Source organism: Macaca nemestrina, unplaced genomic scaffold (assembly GCF_043159975.1).
Source record: "Macaca nemestrina isolate mMacNem1 unplaced genomic scaffold, mMacNem.hap1 Scaffold_44, whole genome shotgun sequence".
In the NCBI taxonomy this organism is placed as follows: Eukaryota; Metazoa; Chordata; class Mammalia; order Primates; family Cercopithecidae; genus Macaca; species Macaca nemestrina.
Genome location: NW_027257673.1, coordinates 92,333 through 111,683, shown reverse-complemented (window position 1 = coordinate 111,683; position 19,351 = coordinate 92,333). Strand labels below are relative to the sequence as shown.

Sequence of the window (19,351 nt, the reverse complement as noted above, 5' to 3'; positions counted from 1 at the left end):
GGCCCTCTGCCCGTGGTTTCTTCCTCCTGGACGACCCTCCCTGAATCCTGGCCTCCAAGACCATCCCGTCTATGCCCCTGGTGAGAGCTGGTCTTAGCCCTGACTCTGACTAATCCCTCTAACCCCAGGTACTCGGGAGGCGGAGGGAAGAGAATCCCTTGAATCCGGGCGGAAGACTTTGCAGTGAGCTGAGATCTCGCCACTGCACTCCAGACTGGGTGACAGTGAGACACTGACTACATAAAAAAAAATAGGGTGGAGCGGGGGCTGTGGGGACTGAGGCGGTGGCAGGTGAAGTGAAGATTGGGAAAGAGGCCTCCTTGACGCTCCACGAATCCTGGCCTGAGGCTGGGATCTCGCGCTGCCTCCCCGGAGATCAGCCGGAGGTTTCTTCCTCCTGAGGTTTCTTCCTGCTGGTTGGTTCTCCGTGAATCCCGGTCTCTGGAGACCATCCTGTTAACGCCCTGGCCAGGACTGCTCTCAGCCCCGACTCTGACGCACTATCACACAGGGCTCCTACTTCGCCAAGTCTCAGGGAACCATCCCCAGGAAATGGTGTCAATCACTGTGACCAAAACGGCGGCTCAGGCCTCGCGCATGAGCACTGGCGAGGCTGACTCCCCCTTTGCTCCAGAGAGTCAGGCTGGGGACCCCTTAAAAAATGGTGGCGACGCGACGCGGGGACTGGGGCCGCGGTGGTAGCAGCGGAGCAGTCCGAGGTGGCCAGTGGGAAGAGGACTAGGAGAGGGGCCTGCGCGAGAGCCAGGATCAGACCCATAGGAGTCCTATCGTCAGGACCTTCTTGATTGGTTTTCTGCTTTGGTTCCCGGTGGAGGAGGAGCTTCGGGATGCCCGCTGGGCTCTCTGGACACCTCTTCGAATCCAATAATGGATCCGACCGGGTGATCAGGAATGGGGTTACAATGTAGTGAGGCCGGAAGGGCCTCGTTGGGGCACAGAAAGATCCCAAGAGTTGCATGGCCTGCTGTTGGCTGAATAAACTGGCCCATGGGTCCATTGACTCCCTCCTTCCTGAGTAGGGCAGGGGTTTACCTTCGTCTCCAAGGCCCGGGGACTCCAAAATCCCGACACAGCTTTCCCCAACACATGCAACAAGAGACAAAGGCGAGGCCAAGATAGAGCCAATGTGAACACACATGGCATTGACTTCCCCCAAGAGCAAATGGAGTGAGTGTGTGTCTTTGAGGTCATCTGGGACGATGCTGAGGCAGACAGTGAGGTCCAGGCATGTGCCCAGGGGCCACTGGGATCTCCCACACAAAGTTGAGGAAAAGCCAAGCACACCTGAAAACCTGTGAGACAGGACCTGTGCTAGAGTCCAAGCCACATGCAGGGATGCCTGCCAGAGGGGCCGAGACGTTTTGAAAAAGTATACCCCACAAACAGCCCACCACCTGGTGGTTCCCCTGACACCGCCTCCCCTGACAACCAGCAAAACCCAATCCCTTGGGAGACTTAAAATCCGTGGCAGTCAAAAGATTCAGTGCTTGAAGGCACTTTGCCCAGGAGCAGGGGAACCGAAAGGATTTCAGAAATAAGCGAAAAATTACAGGAGGGATGCAACATTGCCTTTCCTGGCAGGCAAAGGTCAGCCACGGAGGGGTCGCATCACGCTGGTCTCGGACAAACCAGGCAGCAATCACTTGAGACATGGAGATCAATGGAAGTCCCCCCTCCCAGAAAGGTATGAGGTCCAGAGCTCCAGGGTAATAAAACCGGTCCAACCAAATAGAAATACCACAAGAGAAGAAAGCAATCAAGATCCGGACGCCTAGGAAGTATCTCCTGATGAAATGGAAACTGTCCCATGTTGAAGACATTCAGACAGACCGAAAAGCGTGCAGGACCCTCGGACTCCATCCCTCACTGAAAGAGCGGCGGCCTAGCCCCGCTTGCAAAAGCCCCGGGGCTCCCGCAAGCTGCCTCTGCTTTCCAGGACCCGCGCAAACAGGGACAGGGGCGGTTCCGCGGCGGAGCCATTGGCCCCACGCGTGGCACTGGCCGATCCCCGAGCAGACGATGTGAATGCGTGTCAGCCCGGGCGTACGGGGCGACGTCGAAACCAACAGCGGAGTCCAGGCCTGTGCCCGGGTGGAAGAGGGTCCCAAGGGACCTGCCCGTGGATTCCAAGGGAAATCAAAGAACGCCTGGGATCCAGGAGGGAGCCAGAAGATTCAGGGAGTCATGAATCCCTGAATCCCTGAGCCCAGGCCGGACACTGCCCGGTGCCACCGCCGCGGCCCTAAGGGGAGGGTTGCCCAACGGCTGACTTGTCCGGAGAGGCCAGCCTTCCAGGGACCGGGAGGCCTGGCATCTCCCCTTCCCGGCTTCCTCTTCAAGCTTCTGCCGTGGTGCGGCTTCATTTCTCAGAGAAGAGCCGTGAAAAGGTACAAGCGTCTCCTCTGAGGCGGGTCTGCTCCTCTCCTGCAGGGCGACGAGCTCCTCTGGGGCTTTTGGCCCTGGCTGGACTGTGGTTATCTTGATCCCAGGAGAGAGTCCGCTCGGCAAGGGTAACGAGATTTCCACTGCTGCTGGGGAAGACGCATCTCCTCACGCGGTCGAGGCCCTCAGGGACCCCAAGTGGAACGGCGGCGGAAACCACTGACGAGCCCGCCGCAAGTCCGAGGCACAGAGGCAGAAGAAAGAGGCTCGGCAGAGCCAGGCCGACGCGCAAGAAGTCGCCTTTGGGCGCACCGGGCGCATTCGTCCGAACGCACCCACGCACACGGGCACGCACACACGAACCGGCAGAAAGAGGGAAAGACACACACAGAGAGTGAGGGCCAGAGAGACAAGAGAGGATGGGAGAGACGCAGACACACACAGTCACACGGCAGCAGCGGCGCAGAAACGCAGCCCCCGCAGGCACACAGCCCCCCTGACGCTGCAGGCTCCCGCTCCGCGCGTGAAGGCCCCTCGGGGGAGAGAGCAGCCCACGGACAGGCGGGCGGACCCGTGGTGGAGATCAGGGGGGCAAGACTCTTGGGGAGACTCACCCCAACACCGTCCGGGCAGGCCTGAGGCTGGGACGACGCGCCGCTTCCCCCGGACTCCGCCTGCGCTTTTGTCATCCTGGCCGGCGCGGTGCGACTCCCGGCGTCCGTCCGGAGACGTTCCTGTCGACCCCGTGGAGAGGTGAGGCAGGAGCCTCGCAGCCCCGACACCCAAGCACCGCCACGGAGGGCTCCTGCTTTGCCACGCCTCAGGGGCTGGTTTCTAAGACAACTGTGAATGGAGTAGCGCTGGCGCCTCGCGAACGCGCATTGGCCCTGCCGGTTCGGGCCCACCCTCTCTAGCCACCTGTAAGTCAGGCTGCGGCCCCTTTAAACAAGTGCGGCTGCGCGGGGCACCGGGGCGGGAATGGGGTGGGAGGGTGCGTGTGTGCTGGGGCTGGGGGAGGTCCGGCGGCTCGCTGGATCTGGGCACCAGCAGGTGGCGGCGTGGGAGAAGCGGCCGCGGGCATCCCAGTACCAAGATCCCCGGAGTCTTGTCTTCAGGACCTCCTTGAGCCGACTTCCACCGGTAGATGGGGGAGCTTCAGGGCTTCTGCTGGGGTCTCAGGGCTCCTCTTCAGTTGGAATTTGGACCCCTCCCGGTGAGAAAGGATGGGCTCGCCATCATCTGCTGAGGCTGGCGGGGCTTCGCTGTAGCACAGAATCAACCCCTGGGTCTTAAGGCATGGTGTCAGCTCAAAATTCACAGACCCATGAACCCTCGGCCTCCCTCCCCCTCTGAAAGAGCGGAGGCCTGCCCCCACTTGCAAAACCCCCGGGGCTCCTGCAGGGTGCTACTGCCTTCCAGGACCCATGCAAACAGGGACAGGGGCGGTTCCGCGGCGGAGCCAGTGACCCCTCGCGTGGCACTGGCGTGTCCTCGAGCCGACGATGGGAATGTGTGCCAGCCCGGCCATACGGGGCGACGGCGAAACCAACAGCGGTGTCTAGGCCTGTGCCCGGTGAAGAGGGTCCCAAGGGACCTGTCCATCGATTCCAAGGGAAATCAAAGAACGCCCGGTATCCTCTAGTGGGCCAGAAGATTCAGGGAGTCAGTCCACCCAGGAGCAGAGGAGAGGCTGTCCCTCAAGAATGAGACGGTAAGTGCAGAGGGTAAATGCCACACACGAAGACCAGGCCAGTCACGGTTGCCTACCGCTCATGCTAGGCAAGCCACGAAGCCTTGAGGTGAAACAGGGAGAGCAAGACAGCTTCCCTGTTGGAGACACGTATGGAAGCCAAGAGCTCCAGGGTCATGGAACCCGCCCAAGCCAGCAGAAACAGGTTTGGAGAGAGAGACCCTCAGGACAGGGATCTCCGAGGAGTGTTTCCCTGAGGGACTGGGAAGCGATCTGTGTTGAAGACATTCAGCCAGACCGAGAAGCATGTAGGCCCCTGAGAAACAAGGAAGAGAGAGCAAGGTCAGCCTGGATAACATGGTGAGACTACATCTTGATTTGAAATAAAAATGGTTGTTGAACTTTATAAACTTTATAAAATAGGCTAAAATAAATTAGAGTTACCATAAATTGCATTATCCCTTATAATCAGAAAATGATCTGATTAAAATATTTTAGTAAATATATTCAGATTTACAAAGATGACATATTTAAGAGCTCTGGACCACCATTTCAAGTGTTAGCTCGCCAACCCCCCCCCCTTTTTTTTCTTTTTGAGACAGAGTTTCACCCTGTCACCCAGGCTGTAGTACAATGGCATGATCTTGACTCACTGCAACCTCTGCCTCCTGGATTCCAGTGATTCTCCTGCCTCAGCCTCCCGAGTAGCTGGGATTACAGTTGTGTGCTTCCACATCCTACTAATTTTTGTATTTTTCATAGAGAGAGGTTTCACATGTTGGCCAGGCTGATCTTGAACTCCCAAGCTTGTGATCCACCTGCCTCAGCCTCCCATTGTGCTGGAATTACAGGCAAGAGCTACTGCACGTGGCCCAATTTAGCCTTTTTTAAGAGTCTATTGAGAGCAACGAAGGCAATGGACTTTAGCCTTAGAAATAGTTGAATACAAAGTTAATGTGCAAAAATCACAAGAATTCTTATACACCAGTAACAGACAAACAGAGAGTCAAATCATGAATGAACTCCCATTCACAATAGCTTCAAAGAGAATAAAATACCTAGGAATCCAACTTACAAGGGATGTAAAGGATCTCTTCAAGGAGAACTACAAACCACTGCTCAGTGAAATAAAAGAGTATACAAACAAATGGAAGAACATACCATGCTCATGGACAGAAAGAATCAATATTGTGAAAATGGCCATACTGCCCGAGGTAATTAATAGATTCAATGTCATCCCCATCAAGTTACCAATGATTTTCTTCACAGAATTGGAAAAAAATTCTTTAAAGTTCATATGGAACCAAAAAAGAGCCCGCATTGCCAAGACAATCCTAAGTCAAAAGAATAAAGCTGGAGGCGCCATGCTACCTGACTTCAAATTATTGCAGCCCAGAATTTCATATCCAGCCAAACTAAGCTTCATAAACGAAGGAGAAATAAAATCCTTTCCAAACAAGCAAATGTTGAGGGACTTCATTACCACCAGGCCTGCCCAACAAGAACTCCTGAAAGACACACTAAATATGGAAAGGAAAAACTGGTACCAGCCACTACAAAAACACAACAAAATATAAAGACCAATAACACTATGAGAAAACAGCATCAACTAGTGTGCAAAATAACTAAATAGCATCCTGAAGACAGGATCAAATTCACACATAACAATACTAACCTTAAATGTAAATGGGCTAAATCCCCCAGTTAAAAGACAAAGACTGGCAAATTGGATAAAGAGTCAAGACCCATTGGTACGCGGTATTCAGGAGACCCATCTCATGTGCAAAGACACACATAGGCTCAAAATAAAGGGATGACAAAAAATTTACCAAACAAATGGAAAGCAAGAAAAATAAAAAGCAGGGGTTGCAATCCTAGCCTCTGACAAAACAGACTTTAAACCAACAAAGATCAATAAAGACAAAGAAGGGCATTACATAATGGTAAAGGGAACAATTCAACAAGAAGAGCTAACTATTATAAATAGATATGCAGCCAATACAGGAGCACCCAGATTCATAAAACAAGTTCTTAGAGACCTACAAAGAGACTTAGACTCCCACACAATAATAGTGGGAGACTTTAACACCCCACTGTCAGTATTAGATCAACAAGGCAGAAAATTAACAAGAATATTCAGGACTTGAACTCAGCTCTGGATCAAGTGGACTTAGTAGACATCTACAGAACTCTCTACCCCAAATCAACATAATATAGATTGTTCTCAGTGCCACATGGCACTTATTCTAAAATCGACCGCATAATTGTAAGTAAAACACTCCTCAGCAAATGCAAAAGAACTGAAATAATAAGAAACAATCTCTCAGACCACAGTGCAGTCAAGTTAGAATTCAGGATTAAGAAACTCACTCAAAACCACATGATTACATGGAAATTGAACAAACTGCTCCTGAATGACTCCTGGGTAAATAGTGAAATTAAGGCAGAAATCAGGAAGTTCTTTGAAACCAATGAGAACAAAGAGAAAATGTACTAGAATCTCTGGGACACTGTGAAAACAGTGTTAAGAGGGAAATTATAGCACTAAATGCCCACATCAGGAAGCTAGAAAGATCTCAAATCAACACCCTCACATCACATTTAAAAGAGCTACAGAGACAAGAGAAAACTAATCCAAAAACTAGCAGAAGACAAGAAATAACTAAGATCAGAGAAGAATTGAAGGAGGTAGAGACAGGAAAAACTTTCTAAAAAATCAATGAATTCAGGAGCTAGTTTTCTGAAAAAAATAACAAAATAGACAGACTGCTAGCTTGACTAATAAAAATGAAGAGAGAGAAGAATCAAACAGACACAATAAAAAAAATGATGTAGGAGATATCACCACTGACCCCACAGAAATACAAACTACCATCAGAGAATACTATAAAAACCTCTCTGCAAATAAACTAGAAAATCCAGAAGAAATAGGTAAATTCCTGGACACATACACCCTCCCAAGACTAAACCAGGAAGAAGCTGAATCCCTGAATAGAAAATAACAAGTTCTGAAATTGAGGTAGTATTTAATACCCTACCAACAAAAATAAGCCCAGGACCAGATGGATTCACAGCAGAATTCTACCAGAAATGCAAATAGGAGCTGGTACTATTCCTTCTGAAACTATTCCAAACAATTGAAAAGGAGGAACTACTCCCTAACTCATTTCATGAAGTCAGTATCATCCTGATACCAAAACTAGGAAGAGACACAACAGAAAAAGAAAACTTCAGGCCAATATCCTGGATTAACATGATCCAAAAATCCTCAATAAAATACTGGCAAAGCAAATCCAGCAGCACATCAAAAAATTTATCCACCATGATCAAGTCAGCTTAATCCCTGGGATGCAAGGCTGGCTCAACATACATAAATCAATAAACATAATCCATCACATAAACAGAACCAAGGACGAAAACCACATGATTATCTCAGTAGTTGCAGAAAAGGCCTTTGATAAAATTCAACATCCCTACATGTTGAAAACTCTCAACAAACTAGGTATTGATGGAACATACCTCAAAAACAAGAGCTGTTTATGACAATCCCACAGCCAGTATCATATTGAATGGGCAAAGACTGGAATCATTCCCTTTGAAAATCAGTACAAGACAAAGATGACCTCTTTCACCACTCCTATTCAACCTAATATTAGAAGTTCTGGCCAGGGCAATCAGGCAAGAGAAAGAAATAAAGGGTATTCAAATAGGAAGAGAGAAAATCAAGTTGTCTCTGTTTGCAGATGACATAATTTTATACTTACAAAACCCCATCATCTCAGCTCCAAAATTCCTTAAACTGGAATTTGTATACCAATAAGAGCATAAAGATGGGAGAGGGAAATAAGCTAGACAGAAGCAAATCTGGTATTAATATACATAGCACTGTTATAAACTAAGATGTTAATTGTTATCCTCCCAGGACAATCACAAGAAAATCACTCAAATATTACAGTAAAAGAAAAAAGGAATTTAAATGGTCTTCTATAAAATATATATTTAATACAAAAGAAGACAGTAATAGGCAAAAAACTAAAAAGACATTATACATATAGAAAACAATAACAAAGTGGCAGAAGTAAATCTTATGTTGTCTGTAGTCACATTAAATATAAATAGACTTCAAATGAAACCAAACTGGTAGAAGGGATTTTTAAAAAATAATTCAACTATATATTGTCTGCTAAAGCAAACTTTAGATTTAAAGCTACAGTAGTTTCAAAAAACAAGAATGAAAAAACGTAGGCCATGCAAACAGTAACCAAAGATAACTGATCAACTATACTAATACAAATTTTTTTCTTAAAAAAAAAGAGGTAACAAGAGACAGAGACATAAATAGTCAAGCCATGACAAATATAAAATAATAAATATTTATGCATCTAAAAACAGAGAACCAAAGCACTTAAAGCAAAAATTGACAAAATTAAAGAAAAAGACAATTCAACAATAACATAGACTTTAGTACCCCACTTTCAATAATGTATAGAGAAATTTGATTTAAATTTAACAAGGAAATAGAAAACTTCATCAACACTAGAAACCTACTAGACCTAATAGTTCTAATCTATAGAATACTCCATCCAACATTAATGTATACACACTCATAAACTCATGTAAAACAGTCTCCAGAATTAGCCATATGTTAGTCTATAAAATAAGTTTCAGCAAATTTAAAAGAACTGAAATTGTGCAAATATGTTCTCTGGCAATAATGAAATTAAACTAGAAGTAAATACAAGAAGAAAATTTGGGAAATACACAGATATGTGGCCATTAAACAACACACTCCTGAAAGAAAAATTAGTCAAAGAATAAATCACAAGTGATATTAAAAATATTTTGAGATTCAGGGAGGCAGAGCAAGAAGGCAGAATGGATGATTTCACCAATATTTTTCATCTTCAAGAACCCCAATTCAACAACTATCTACACAAAAAAGCACCTTCATAAGAACCAAAAATCAAGCGAGAACTAACAGTACCTGGCATTAACGTCATATTGCTAATAGATGCACCAAAGACATAGGAGAAACAGTCTTTGGTTTTTGTGAAAGAAAATACTCTAGAGTCTTAAATAAATTTGAAAGGCAGTCTAGACCACAAGGACTGCAATGCCTAGGTGAATCCTGGTGCTGAACTGGGCCCAAAGCCAGAACACTGAGGAGGCCCGGCAGCTACTTAAACATTGGCTGGGGTGACTAAGGGAGTGCTGACATCATTTCTCCTGTAACCCAAGGATTTATTAATACAAATTGCAGCTCCAAAAGAGAACCCTTTATTCCACTTGAGGAGAAAAGAGGGAAGAGTGGGGAGGACTTTGCCTTGCATCTTAGATACAAGCCCAACCACAGTGGGATAGAATGCCAGTCAGAGTCTGAGGCCCCCTTTCTAGGCCCTTGCCCTGAACATTTCTAGACACAGCACAGGACCGAAGGGAACCTGCTGCCTTGAAGGGAAGGACCCTATCTTAGCAGGCTTCATCACCTGGTAACTGAAGAGCCCTTGGGGCCTAAATGACCAGCAGTAATACCCAGGTGGTACATCGAAAGCCTTCGGTGAGACTCTGAGACTTGCTGGCTCAGATATTTCTGGTTAAGAAAGGTGGAGTGAAACATAAAGGATATGTTTGCATTGCATCTTAGGCACCAGCTCAGTCATAGGGGGCTAGAGCACCATGTGGGCTCTTGAGGTCCCTGATTCCATGTGTTGGCTCTTGGAAAGCATTTCTGAACCTGCCATGGATCAGAAGGGAGCCCACAGCCCTGAAGGGTGAGTCCCAGGCCAGGCAGCATTTACCACAAGATGACTGAAGAGCCCTTGGCCATCAAGGGAACATTGGCAGTAGTCTGGCAGAACTTCCCATGGGACTGTGGTGGGGGTGCCCTGATGGGAAGGACACAGGTCTGGATGGCTTTGCCACCTGCTGATTGTAGAGCTCCAGGACCTTGAGCAAACATATGTGGTAACCAGGCAGCGATTACAGAAGCCCTTGGGCAAGACTCCGTGCTGTACTGACAGCAGGCCTGACCCAGTGCAGTTCTTCTGGTGGTAGCTACAGCAGTGCTTGTTGCACTCCACCCCCACATTTAGGTGGCTCATAACAGAGAGAGAGAGACTCCATTTGTTTGGGAGAAAGTAAGAGAGGAGAACAAGTGTGTCTACTTGGTAATCCAGAGAATTCTTCCAGACATAGCCCAAGATCATGAAGGGGGTAGCTCTACAAATCTGCAAGACCAACAGCATTACTGGACTTGGGGTGCCCCATAAGGCCAACAGAGCTTAGACCATAACACCCAAGTCCTTTCAAAAATCTGGAAAGCCTTCCTAAGAAGGAAGGATATTGAAAAGCATTCTTTTCAGGACTATGATAAATACCTAACTCCTAAAGACTACAATAAATACCTAACTCTTAAATGCTTGGACCCCAAAGAACATCTACTAGCATCAATACCATCCAGGAAACTCTGACTTTGCCAAATGAACTATACAAGGCATGAGGGACCAATTCTGGAAAAACAGAGATATGTGACCTTTCAGAAACAGAATTCAAAATAGCTGTGTTGAGAAAACTCAGAGTCATTCATAACACAGAGAAAATTTATCTTATGCGGTCAGATAGATTTAACAAAGAGATTGAATTAATTTTTAAAAATTCAAGCAGAATTCTGGAGATGGAAAATGCAACTGGCATACTGAAAGATGCATCAGAATCTTTTAATAGCAGAATTAATTGAGCAGAAGAAAGAAGAAGTGAGCTTGAAGACAGGCCATTTGAAAATACATGGTCAGAGGACGTAAAAAGAAAAAGGAATAATGAGACAATTAAGCATGCCTACAGAATCTAGAAAACAGTCTCAAAAAAGAAAATCTAAGAGTTATTGGCTTTAAAGAGAAGGTAAAGAAAGAGATAGGGGTAGAAAGTTTATTCGAAATGATTATATCAGAGAAATTTTCAAACCTAGAGAAATATGTCAATGTCCAAGTGCAGGAAGGTTATGAAACATCAAGCAGATTTAACCCAAAGAAGACAACCTCAAGGCATTTAATAATTAAACTCTCAAAAGTCAAGAGTAAAGTAAAGAGTAAAAGCATCTAGAGCAAAGTAACAAATATACAATGGAGTTCCAACACATCTGGCAGCAGACTTTTCAGTATAAACCTTATAGGCCATGAAAGAGTGACATGACATATTAAGGTGCTGAAGGGAAAAAAAAAACAAAAACCTTTCACCGTACACTAATATGTCTGATGAAAATATCCTTCCAATATGAAAGAGAAATAAAGGCATTCATTCCCAAACAAGCAAAACTCTACCAAACATTTATAGAAGAGCGGATACTATTCATACTCAAACTGTTTCCAAAAAATGAAGGAGGAGAAAATACTTCCAAACTCATCCTACAAGGCCAGATATAACCCTGATTTAAAAAAAAAAAAAAAAAAAAAAAAAAAACAGACATAGACACATCACAAAAAGAAAACTAAAGGTCAATATCTCTAATGATGATTGATGTAAACATCCTCAATAAAATACTAGCAAATTGAATTTAACAATACAATAAAAAGATTATTCATCATGACCAAATGGGATTTATCCCAGAGATGCAAGGATGGTTTAACATACACAAATCAATCAATGTGATAACTCATATCTACAGAATGAATGACAAAAGCTATTTGATTGTATCAATTGATGTTGAAAAGCATTTGATAACATTCAATATCTTTTCATGATTTAAAAATACCCTTAAAACAATGGATATAGAAGGAAATACATCAACATACTAAAAGTCATATAGGACAGACCCATAGCTAGTATCATACAAAATGTGGAAAAACTGAAATGCTGTCCTCTAAGATCTGGAGAATGACAAGGATGCCCACTTTTACCATAGTTATTCCACATAGTATTAGAAGTTCTAGCTAGAGCAATGACACAGGTGGAAGAACTAAAGGACATCCAACTGGAAAGAAAGAAGTCAAATTATCCTTGTTTGCAGACGATATGATTTTACATTTAGAAAAACCTATAAATACCCCCCAAAAATTTAGAACTGAAAAACAAATTCATTACAATTGTGGGATAAAAATTAACATGCAAAAATTAGTAGCATCTGTATATGTCAACAGGAAACAATTTGAAAAAGAAATCCAGAAAGTCATCCTGTTTACCATAGCCACAATAAAATTAAATACATAAGTATATAGGAATTTACTTAACCAAAAAAGTGAAAGATCTCTACAATAAAAATTGTAAAACACTGATGAAAGTGATTGAAGAGGACGCCAAAAATAGAAAGACATTCCATATTCATAAATTGGAATAATTAATATTGCTAAAATATCCATACTATCCAAAGATATCTACGGATTTAATATAATCCCTATCAACACACAAATGACATTGGTCACAGAAATAGAAAAAAAATCCTAAAATTGATATGGAACCACAAAAGACCCAGAATAGCCAAAACTATCTAAAGCAAAAAGAGTAAAACAGGAGAAATAACATTATCTGACTTCAAATTATACTACAGAATTATAGTAATAAAAACAGCATGGTACTGGCATAAAAACAGACATATACATCAATGGAACAGAACAGAAAACCCAAAAATGAATTCACACATCTTCAGTGAACTCATTTTTGAGAAAGGTGCCAAGAACATACAATGGGGAAAAGATAGCCTCTTTAATAAACGGTTCTGGGAAAACTAGACTTCCATATGCAGAAGAATGAAACTAGACCCCTATCTCTTGTCATACACAAAAATCAAATCAAAGTAATTTAAAGACTTAAGTCTAAGACCTCAAACTATGAAACGACTACAAAAAAATTAGAAACACTTTCCAAGACATCATTTCAGGCAAATCTTGAGTAATACCCCACAAGCACAGGCAACCAAATCAAACATGGACAAACAGAATCACATCAAGATAAAAAGCTTCTGCACGGCAATGAAAACAATCAACAAAGTGAACAAACAACCCACAGAATGGGAGAAAATATTTGAAAACTACCTACCTGACAAGGGATTAATAACCAGAATACATAATTCTGGAAAAAATCTAATAATCATATTGAAAAATGGGCAAAAGATTTGAATAGACGTTTCTCAGAAGAAGACGTACAAATGACAAATAGAAACATGAAAATGTGTTCAAAAGCATTGATGATCAGAGAAATGCATATAAAAACTAAAATGAGATATCATCTCACTCCAGTTACAATGTCTTTTATCCAAAAGACAGGCGATACCAAATGCTGGTGAGGATGTGGAGAAAAGGGACCCCCTCATAGCCTGTTGTTGGGACCATAAACTAGTACAACCACTGTGGAAAACAGTTTGGAGATTCTCAAAAAACTAAAAACAGCTACTATATGATCCAGCAATCCAACTGGTATGTTTATACCCAAAAGAAATCAGTATATCAAAGAGATATCTGCACTCCCATGTTTATTGTAACACTATTCACAACAGCCAAAAGTTGGGTCCAACCTAAGTGGCCTAAGGTTGGATGGATGAAGAAAATATGGTACTTATAACACAGTGGAGTACTATACATTCATTAAAAAAATAAGATCTTGTCATTTGCAACAACCTAGATGGAATTAGAGGTCATTATGTTAAGTGAAATCAGTCAGGCACAGAAAGACAAACATCACAAGTTCTCACTTACTGTGGGATCTAAACATCAAAACAATTGAACTCATGAAGACAGAGAGTAGAATGATTATAACCAGAGGCTGGGAAGGGTAGTGGGGGGTGGGGTGAGGTGGAAATGGTTAATGGGTACCCCTAAAAAAACAGAAAGAACATACAAGACCTAGTATTTGATAGCACAACAGAGTGACTATAGTCGATAAGAATTTAATTGTACATGTAAAACTAATTAAAACAGTATAATTGAATTTCTTGTAGCACAAAGAATAAATTCTTGATGGGATGGATACCCCATTTTTATGACATGATTATTATGCATTGTATGCCTCTATCTCATGTACCTCATAAATATATACATCTACCATGTACCTACTAAAATTAAAAATAAAAAATAGTAAAAAAAAGGTTGCTAAAACAATATTTTGAGATGAATGAAAGCAAATACACAACATAAAGAAATTATTTGGTGTGGTTAAAGCAAGGCTGAAAGAAATTTAGAGCTTTCTATTTTTTTTTAAAGAAAGATTTTAAATCAATAACCTAATACTCTACCTACAAAACCTTTCGAGTTTTTTTCTAGATAAGAGAAAACTAAATTTAAAGCAAGTAGAAGAACTAGTGAAAATTAGAGTAGGAGTTAATACAATAGAAAATAGAAAGATAGTATAGAGAAAACAAATAAAAATAAAAGTTGGTTCTGTGAAAGTATTTTTAAATCATTAACTTTTAACTGGTCTGAAAAAGAAAACAAACAGAAAAGTCAGTTTTTAAACAGGAGTGGAAAATAGGAAATTATTTCCAAACTTATGAAATAAAATGGAGTATAAGTGAATAAAATGAACATTTTTGTACCAGCAAAGTAGATAACTTACATGAAATGCAAAAAATTCTGGAAAGACTTAAACCACTGAAACTAAATTAAGGGGAAATAAAAAAAAGTCTGAATAGACTTATGAGAAGTAGAGCAATTTAAATAGTAATAAAAATAATTTAAAATAAAAACTTTCCACAATAAAAACCCATGAACAGATGGCTTCACTTGTGAATTCCACCAAACATTTGAAGAAGAATTAACACCGATATTTTACAAACTCTTCCAAAACGAGAAAGGAGGGAGGCACTTTTCAACTATGAGACCAGTTTTACCCTAACACCAAAAACAGAAAAGGACATCACAAGAAAATAACACCACGGAATAACATTCATTATGATCATAGATGCTGAAATCAATAAAATGCTAGCCAAGGGAGTTCAGCAACATAGAAGAAGTTACATATTATAAGCAAATGGGTACATTGAATGTGTCCATTGAATCACCCTTGCATTATTCCTTAAACGCAAGGGTGAGGCAATGCGGACAAATATATTAGTATAATATATTAATAATATAAACTTCGCCGGGCACAGTGGCTCACACCTGTAATCCCAGCATTCTGAGAGGCTGAGACAGGCGGATCACGAGGCCAGGAGATCGAGACCATCCTTGTTAACACGGTGAAACCCCATCTCTACTAAAAAAAATACAAAAAAAAAAAAATTTCGCCAGGTGTGGTGGCCCATGCCTGTAGTCCCAGCTACTTGGGGGGCTGAGGCAGGAAAATGGCGTGAACCCGCGAGGTGGAGCTTACAGTGAGCCAAGATCGCGCCACTGCACTCCAGTCTGGGCGACAGAGCGAGACTCGTCTCAAAACAAAACAAAACAAAAAACCACACACACAAAAAACAGAAAGCTTACCTCCTCACAACAGGAAAAAAAAATAAAAAGTTTAAAGACGTTCACACTTGCCACTTCTATTTAACATTGTAGTGGGAGACTACATTCAGTAAAAAATAGGTGCAAAAATAAAAAAATCCAGATTTTGAAAAGCAAAAAGTAAAACTACCTCTATTTAAAAATGACATGATCCTGTATGTAGAAAATTCTAAGGAATAAAATACAAAAATTATTTCAGCAAGGTTGCAGGACAAAATATCAAGATAAAAATAAACTATTTCTATAACCAGCAATAAACAAACTGATAATGAAATTAAGAAAACAGCATCAAAAAGAATAAAATACCTTGGAATGAACTTGTTGACACACATGAAAGACTTATATTACACAATGAAAACTTGAAAACATCATTTAATGAAAATAAAGATGATATTATTAAAAGGAAAAACCATGTTCATGGTCTAGACTTAATTTTGTTTAGAAAGTGTTAAAAATTAATCTACAGATTCACTGTAAACCCTCTTAAAATCTCAACTTTTTTCCAGAAATTGATAAATTGATCTTAAAATTCATATGGAAATGCAATGAAGCAAGAGTAGCCTAAATAATCTTGAATAAATGAAATAAATAAATCTTGGAGGAGTTACAGTTTTAAACTTTAAATCCTACTGCAAAGCTACAGTGGTGGTACTAACATAAAGATAGATATGTAAATCATGCAGAAGATTGAGAGTTCAGAAATAAATCTTTATATTTGCATTCAATTGATTTTTCAAAAGGATGTCAAGACAATTCAAAATGAAAAGAACATTCTTTTTCAATAAATAGTGCTAGAAAACCTGGCTATTTACATGGAAAAAAATTAAACTGGACCATTACCTCACACTATACACAAAAACTCACTCAAAATGTATCACTTATATAAACATAAAAACTAAAATTATAAAACTCTTAAAAATATAGGCATAAAATGTCATGACCTTAAAATAAGTTTTTTACATATGATACCAAAACACAAGCTTTGTACAAAAAAAGGATAAACTAAATTTTATCAAAATTTAAAATATTAATGCTTCAAAGGACATCATCAAGAAAGTATAAAGACAACTCAAAGAATGGGAGAGAATATTTGAAAAGCAAAAACCAAAAAAACCCCAAGAATTCTCATTTAAGCACAATGAGATGCCACTGCACACCTATTAGAATGGCCAAAACCAAAACTACTGGTAATACCAAATGTTGGAGAGGATGTGGAGCAAGATACTTCCATTAATTACTGGTAAGAACAAAATTTTGAAAAAGCCATTTTCCAAACATCACTTTGAAACAGCCCTTTGGAAAGCAATTTGTCAGTTTCTTACAAAACTAAACATAGTCTTACCATATAATCTGACAATCTCATCCCTTCAAATTTACCCAAAGAAGTTGAAAACTTATGTACACACAAAAATCTACACATAGATGCTTATAGTAGCTTTATTAATATTTGCAAAAACTGGAACCAACTAAGATGCCCTTCAGTAGGTGAAGAGATTAATCAACTGTGGTACTTCTGGACAATGAAATATTGTTCAGCACTAAAAACAAATGAGCTATTCATGAAGGATGAAAAGACATGAAGGAAACTTAAAATGTATATTAAGTAAAATGAGTCAATCTTAAAAGGCTGCATACTGCATGATTCTAACTATGTGACATTCTAGAAAGGCAAAACCAGGGAGACAAAAAAAGAAAAACAGTGGTTGTCAGGGGTTGAGGAGGATGTAGGAATGAATAGGCAGACACAGAGGATTTTTAGAATGGTGAAACTGGTTGGTAGGATGCTAGAATGGTGGATAAATATGATTATACATTTGTCTAAACTCAAAGAATTTTTCAGGTAGCCTGTAATTATTGAGGTATGACATCAAGAATGAACCCTAATTTATAGTATGGACTTGGGATAATTATGATATGTCAATGTTGGTTCATCAGTTTTAACAAATGTACCACTCTGATGAGGAATATTCATAATGGAGGAGGCTATGCAAGCGTGAGGGCAGGGAGTATATAGGAAATCCCTGTATCTTTTACTCAATATTCCTATGAACCTAAAATTGCTGTAAAAAATAAAGTTAAAGTGTATTTGAAAATAATAATATAAAAGACATAAATGTTCATAACAGTATTATTAATAATTGGCCTAAGGTGGATATCCCAAATGTCCTTCAAATAACAAATGAATAAGCAAAATGTGGTACATTCATACAATGAAATGTTATTCAGAAATAAAAAGAATGAGTTACTAATACAACCTATGACATGGAGAAACCTTGAAAGAAAGTGAAAGAAATTAGGTACAAAATATCACAAATTGTATTATTTAAATTATATGGAATATCCAGAATAGCCAAATCCATATAACTAGAATGTAGATCAGTAATTTCTAATGACTGAGTGGGGAATGCAGAATGGAAAATGATGGCTAATAAGTACATGGTTTCTTTTTGGGATGGTGAAATTTTGTTTGAATTAAATAGTGGTGGTGGTTACACAACTCTTGAATATCTGAAATCACTGAAGTTCACACTTTAAAAGAGTGAATTTTATGGTATGTAAATTACATCTCATTTTTAAAAATCTAAGAAGGGGAAAAAATGAAGAAGAAAAAAAAGATTCATCCTTTAAGTAAGTCTTACTCAAGCTTTGTCTCCTCCAGTAAACCAACCCTTATCTTGCCCATATGACATGCCTTCTCCAAGCCCATTTGGACAGGAGTTGATTATCTCAACACAAAGGTTTATGGTATAGCTTGATCAGAAGTAATACAATTGATCATCTCATGAGATTTTTTTCTAAACCTTTTATTCATTTACTTTAAGTCAAATATTGGTTGGATACATTAGGTATTCTTACATGTCCTTAAGTTGGGGACAAGTAGCCCTGACAATCTTATCACAATGTCACGTAATTTGCTCACTGTCCTTCAAAATGCTGCCATGCTTTTTAATCCTACTGATACTTCAGTGGGTATAAGATTCTGGGGAAGTTTCTATCACCATCTTATGATACTATAGGCATATATTCAAGGATTAATGATTAGAAACAGATATATGGTAGCTAATATTTTTCTCAAAGAAAGCACCTCTCAAATTTGACACTATTGTCAAATTATTCCACTTTGTTTTTAAGACTCAATAATTACAGACTAGCTGAAAAATTTTCAATGAGAGTTCTACTACCAAGAAGACATACGGGTGAATCACATCTACTTTCTGCCATGAAATGTTTAGTAGAGACCAAACTCTTTCCAAAGGGTCAGCTGCAGGACAAAATACAGAAAGACAAACTATGGATGTGTTTGACCACTACTCTGTGCCCTTTTTGCTCAGTCACATTTCTCTTAAATTTCCTTTTAAATAATGTAGGACACATTATCAGTTTTCTGATTATCTCTGTAATGAATAATTTCCCATCAACCAATATTTTATGAATTCCTTGTATGCCATCATATTCAATCAGGTTCTGTATCTTATAAATACAGCTCCCATAATACTTCTCATGCCTGTCTTCTTTATTCCATTTATACATCCTACTTTCTGAGTTTAGTTTCTTTTACTCTTTGACCTTATTTGTTGGAAGCACGGAATTTCGAGTCACAAAGGTTTGTATTCTGGCTCTACAATCACTAGGTGTGTGACTTTAAGGAAAACACTTTATTTACTATCACTGCCAGGAATCTTCCTAAAACATCACAGCCCATCACTGTCATCATCAGGAAACTCATGTAACTATTTTTTACTCTTTAAGGAACACATCATCCCAATATTGTACATACTAATATAAATCAGATAAAATTGTGGAAGCTGTAGAAATCATTTTGCAAACCTGTTGTAAG

General features: G+C 40.6%; 1 long non-coding RNA gene across 1 annotated transcript in view; it reads right to left on the bottom strand.

The window, feature by feature from the left end:
- Nucleotides 1-3,528: 3,528 nt before the first annotated feature.
- Nucleotides 3,529-19,351, bottom strand: part of LOC139361347 (uncharacterized) — a 75,503-nt gene continuing 59,680 nt past the window's right edge. Inside the window, exon 5 of the long non-coding RNA XR_011618907.1 lies at nt 3,529-4,409. This is a non-coding gene — a long non-coding RNA (uncharacterized lncRNA). The remainder of the gene's footprint in view (nt 4,410-19,351) is intronic.